We start from the raw sequence: 6,000 nt of genomic DNA on the forward strand, positions 1-6,000 counted from the left end.
GAATTTGGTTTATCCTCTCCTTCATAAAAAAATAATTTGTTTTATCTTCTTTTTTGTCAGGAAAAAAAAGGCAAAATGTTTAGGAAGACTTATAGACTAATCCCTACTACTGAGAAAGGTGGACTAACTACCCCTTTGTGGGATGACAGGGAATTCAAATGAATTTTAAATTCAATTTTTTCAAATTTAAATTCAATTCAATCATTGTGACAGAATCAGTCAGACAGAATTTGAAAATATGATATACATCCGGGTTAAAGTTTGGTTTTAAAGCCATAACTTGTGATAGGGCAGCTACAGTTAAAACCATACCTCCACCCACTACCATCAAAGCACTCCGCTCATTCTTAGGAACAGCAGGATACTGTAGACCCTGGATTGAAGAGTATGATTCACTAGCTCAACCACTCTAAGGCCTGTTGAAAGGCACAGTTAAACACTTTGATTCTGTATGTCATTAAGAGCAACAACTCAAGGCGTTTCATGCCCTGAAAAATGCATTATGTCAAGCACCTGCGATTCCCCAGACAGATTTTCCTTTTGTTTTGTATGTCCATGAACACTTACGGTTTATGGCAGCATGCACACACATACTGAACTATACATCTTTGCACTCAGTCTGCAATTTTTGCACATTAAAATTTTCTACACTCTTAAATGCTGCTATGAACTATAATTTTAGCACATGACATCTTTACATTTTTAAATGCTGAACAAAGGTTTTTGCACACCAACAGACTGTATACTGGCTGGTGCTATCTTTATGTATCATTTACATTTTTGGTATTTGGCAGATGCTTTTATCCAGAGTGACGTACAAAAGTCCTTTAAAGTCTCTGTCAATGAATACATTAACAACTGGCTCAATAGGTTCTTAATCTTAAGTTAATAAACTATAAGTCAACTTTTGTCTTGCACTTGGGGCTGATTTCTGGTATTCTTGGTGATCAAGTTCCACATTTGATCCCCATTTCTGGTGGCATCTCCCTGAATACATGACACTATATATGGCTGAAATGACAATAAAACCTTCTTGACTTGACTTTTCCTTGACTAACAAACACCAGGATATTGACGTGCATATTAAATAATACTTTTCATATACTATCATTGCTACATAAGTGCATTGAAAGTTTTAATACTAAGAACACACTGATGTTATAAGATAAACTGTGTGCTATGTGATTAGATTTAAGGCAATAAACATTTATGTTCATGTTTTTTAACATTCATTCATTCATTCATTCATTCATCGTCTATACCCGCTTATTCCTAGGACTCCTAGGGTCACGGGGGTCTGCTGGAGCCTATCCCAGCGCACATAGGGCGAAAGGCAGGGGTACACCCTGGACAGGTCGCCAGTCCATCTGTTTTTTAACATAAAAATATAAAAACATTTTTTTGAGAATTTCTTCTCTTTGTGATGTAGAATTGCACACAAGCTCTGAATGACCAAGTACATAGTTAATTATAAACAAGTCGGGTTACTCATAAATATGACCTTGAGAAATAAGTCAAGTTCTTTTATAGTGTGTGACTGTTAGGAATTTGAAAAATAAAGAATTATAAATGCAAATGTTGTCATAAAGGTCTAAGATTTTAGTGTTTATTAGAGAACTTTAAAATGTATTTGTACTGAACTGGCACAAAGCAACTTTACAGAAATCCTTTAGATTAAGTCCATAATGAACACTCCAGAGGAACAAACGCCTTAAGACAATGAGGAAGAAACTGGAAAACTAAGCAAGCTGCAGGTTAAAGGTTCTTGCTCAAGGGGCCAGCATTGGGAGCTTGGCAGGGTTGGGATTTTAACTCATGATCATCTGATCAGAAGTACAGAAACAGCAATAGCACTCTTTCTGCATCTATCTCCTTGAGGCTTTCAGGTCTGTTGTAGGATGTGACTCTGTGTGATGTTTTAACACTGCTTAAAATGGACAGGTTTTCCTTTTATCTTTAAGGATCCTACCTGCAACAGATGTCAGCTATGTTTATGTAGATAGACCTGTCTAGTAACCATTGTTTTAAATAATTGTTAGAGTTGAATTGTGAATTATATTGAATAATTTTAGACTTAAATCATCAATTAAATCATCACTGTGCAGCTGTTTTAGAAGCTCCATACCCAGGAGTGACAATATGTTAATTCTTCTGTATTTATATGAAAAGATTACTAAATTTTCTCTAGTTCTTTTTGTTCAGTCTTCACATGCCCATCTATTATATCTAAATATAACTGACCACTCATCAACTAGATAGATAGATAGATAGATAGATAGATAGATAGATAGATTGAAATATAACAAAATACTAAATACTACAAATTTAAAGGCATAAGACATAAATAATGTGCAAAAACAAGAATTTAAAGGTACAAGACATAATAAGGAAATGTGCAAAAACCGGATAAGTGCAAAAACTATGTGTGAAAAGTCCTGTGCATATCTCAGTGTATTGAAGAGTTCTGTGCAAACTGGAGTGTATAATGCATATATGACATGGCCTGAACAGTAATCTATGTAGTCTAATCAGTAAAATTAGAATCAGTATTATTTTTTTAAGAAGTGAATGACATGCTGCACTGTTAGTGTTTTACTTTCTCTGCTGCCTGAACATAAAATATAGTTCCCTTTCGAGGGAACTCAATGCTGCGTCCTGACTGACACTATGGGAACACTATGTAGAGGAAGTGTGTCTGTAGCTCCATGTGCACAAATGTCAATTCATTGGCTCGGATAGGACACGTGACAGAGGAATACGCACCAGCATGTCCATATAAGGGCATCTACGTCACGTTCATTCAGTTTTTTTGTCTTCAGGAAGCGCTCTGTTGTATTTCTATTTTACATAGGCATCCGGCTATTTTCTATTTTCACACAGGCATCTGGCCAGAACACAGGCAATTCCTCATGTTTGCTTTTGGGGGCAAAGCTTACCAGTATTGTGTTTTTCCTTTTGGTCTAGCTCTGTCGCCGCGTACCTACACAAAGTGCATGGATGCTGCCCTGGCACTGTTGCATCTCCAGGACATTCGTGTACTCAATTAACTGGATGACTGGCTTATCTTGGCCCAATCCAAGGCCATGGCAGCCAGTCACCGGGATGCGGTGCTTGCCTATATGAGGTCTCTAGGCCTCAGGATCAACCAAGAGAAGTGTGTACTTTCTCCATCTCAGAGAACCACCTTCTTGAGAGTGATTTTGGATTCCACTATAATGCAATGGGGATGTCTATCTCTTGTTTGGGTGGCTTCCATACAGTTAGCATTAAATGCGGTTTGGTGGCAGCAGCCAATGTGATTCCTTTGGGTCTGCTTCACATGAGGCCATTCCAGTTCTGGCTCACAGCCACGGGCTTCGTACCCTACTTATGTGGACAAGACCCTGGTTTCTGGGTCCCAATATAGGGGTGTGTCACCAACGCAGGACTCTTTCGATGGACACCTCACTTTTAGGCTGGGGTGCGGCCACCCAACCCAGGGTCTTTGGGAAGGCCCTCAACTCTCATGGCACATAAATTGCCTGGAGATGAGGGCTGTGTTTCTAGCACTGAAACATTTTCTCACACAACTCAAGGTCTTCCATGTGCTGGTGTGCACAGATAGCACCACAGTTGTTGCTTATATCAACCATCAGGTTTTCTGAGTTTGTGCCTTCTGTTTAAGTTGGTGAAGCAGATCCTGCTCCTGCGCTGAGGGCAATTTTTGTTACAGGGCACATAAATTGGGAGGCAGACTTCCTGTTGAGGTAGTCTGGTGGTGGAGACCTTCTGGTGGATTTATGGCTGAGCGGAAGTGGATCTGTTCGCTTCTGAGGAGTTGACACACTGTCCGCTGTGGTAATCTCTCTCTCATCCAGCCCCTCTGGGCCTGAATGCTCTGGTGCAGACCTGGCCGAAGGTGTGCCTGTACGCCTTTCCCCCAGTAGCTCTGCTCCCACAAGCAGAAGCAGTTTCAGAAGCAGGCCTCTCATCAGAGGTTGTGGAGACTTTCTAGTCTCTGGTGCGCTCAGTGTGAGCAGGACCCAGTGCAATGCCTGATAGGTACAGTGCTGTGTTTCAGTGTCTACAGTCTTGCCTTTCTTGGGGCCTGTCCCCCTCTACTTTAAAGGTGTACGTGGTCGCCATTGCTGCAAACCACACCCTTGTCCTCGGTGACTCTGTAGGTAGGCATGCTCTGGTCTCTCGTATTCTGCACGGTGCCAGGCAGCTGAGGCCTTCCTGCAGACCATGCCTCCCCTCCTGGGACCTCTCGCTGGTCTTGGACAGGTTGCTGGAAGCCCCCTTTGAGCCCATGGAGTCAGCCTCAGAGAAGTTTCTGACCCTTAAGATGGCTCAGCTTTTAGCCTTGGCCTCCCTTAGGGTAGGTGACCTGCAGGCTCTATCAGTTGCCCCCGCCTGCCTGGAGTTTGCCCCTGGCATGTCCATGGCTATCTTGCACCCCAGGGCTTAATATGTCCCAGAGTTGCCCAGGATAGCCGGTCATCCAGTCATCCTGCAGGCCTTCTGCTTTCCGCCCCATGAGTCAGTGGAATAGGAGAGGCTGCACTTGCTCTGCCCAGTCAGAGCCCTTAAGACTTATGTCCACCGCTCCAGCTCGTGGCATAAGTCCCGCTCCTTGTTCATCTGGCTTGGTAGCCAGAACAAAGGGTAATCCGGTCTCCAAGCAGTGCTTGGCACAATGGGTGGTAGAGGCCATTATCTGGGCCTACAAGGTGCACAGTATTGCTTCGCCTCTAGGGGTCAGGGCTCACTTCACTAGGGTGTCGCCTCATCTAGTGCCCTGGCTAGGGGTGTTCCCCTACAGGAGATTTGTGCTGTGGCAGGCTGGTCCTCTCCACACACCTTTATCAGGTTTTATAACCTGGACCTGGACCCCACTCCTGGGTGCCCTTCAGGGCTAATTGGTGAGCTCCTGCTCTCCCACGGCCCCTGGGACAGACATCAACCAGTGTATCAGCATGAGTATTGACGTTTCCATAGTGTCAGTCATGACGCAGCATCGAGTACCCTTGAAAGGGAACTACAACAGGTTATGTGTGAAGGATATGAGAAGCTGCGTCGCTGGCCACACCCCAAGCATCCTTTCATGCTTCCTTCAGACAAAGGCAAGCAGAATGAATGTGACGTAGATGCCCTTATATGGACATGCTGGTGTGTATTCCTCCCTCAAATGTCCTATCCGAGCTAATGAATTGGTGTGTGTGCAGACAGAGCTTCCTCGGCAAAGTGTTGCCATAGCGTCAGTCATGACGCAGCATCTCGTTCCCTTCTCACGGAACCGGGTTACATACGTAACCTGTTGTAGTTTTTGACAAATAGAAACACATATAAATATGCATTCATTTTCATTTCCTTTCATTCATTCATGCATTTAAAGATACAAATAATTTCATTCAACCATGTTGTAGGCAGTTAATCACAAGTATTTGCTGAAATACATTCAATATTTCGCAGCCTGAAATTTTCCAACCACAAAGCCGGTATGTTTTCATGCTACGCTTTTGTGCTGAACTGCAAAAGGATGTGAAACCATCTGCTTCTAACCACAAGCTGCTTTCATGCACCTTTGTTTACACTTTACACTTTGCAAGAAAAAGCCAGAATAATTACCACAATCATTTCAATTTTCTTTTATTAAATCTAAATGTAGATCAATGTATATAACTCCTAGGCAACTAATAATAAATGAATTGAAATGAATCTAAAATAATAAAATCTATTTAGAAAAACTTTTTGAGGGTGGTTCGTGCAGACAGGATAAGAACTCCTAGCTGCAACACTTACTATTTATCAATCTGAAATACTTTTCAAAACCGTATTTCTTTAGTTAAGTCTACAGTAATAGCTGGACAATAGCGTATTTGGCATCTAATGCAGAGGTGTCATGCCCATTCAGATTGTTGAGACAAATAGATTTTCTATAATAGATATTAGCAGTTGTGTGTTATGTTTTGATCACTTATAAGCTTAACACACTTTACTAGGCAACAGGCGCTGCTT

Source organism: Hemibagrus wyckioides, linkage group LG22, assembly GCF_019097595.1.
Source record: "Hemibagrus wyckioides isolate EC202008001 linkage group LG22, SWU_Hwy_1.0, whole genome shotgun sequence".
Lineage (NCBI taxonomy): Eukaryota > Metazoa > Chordata > Actinopteri > Siluriformes > Bagridae > Hemibagrus > Hemibagrus wyckioides.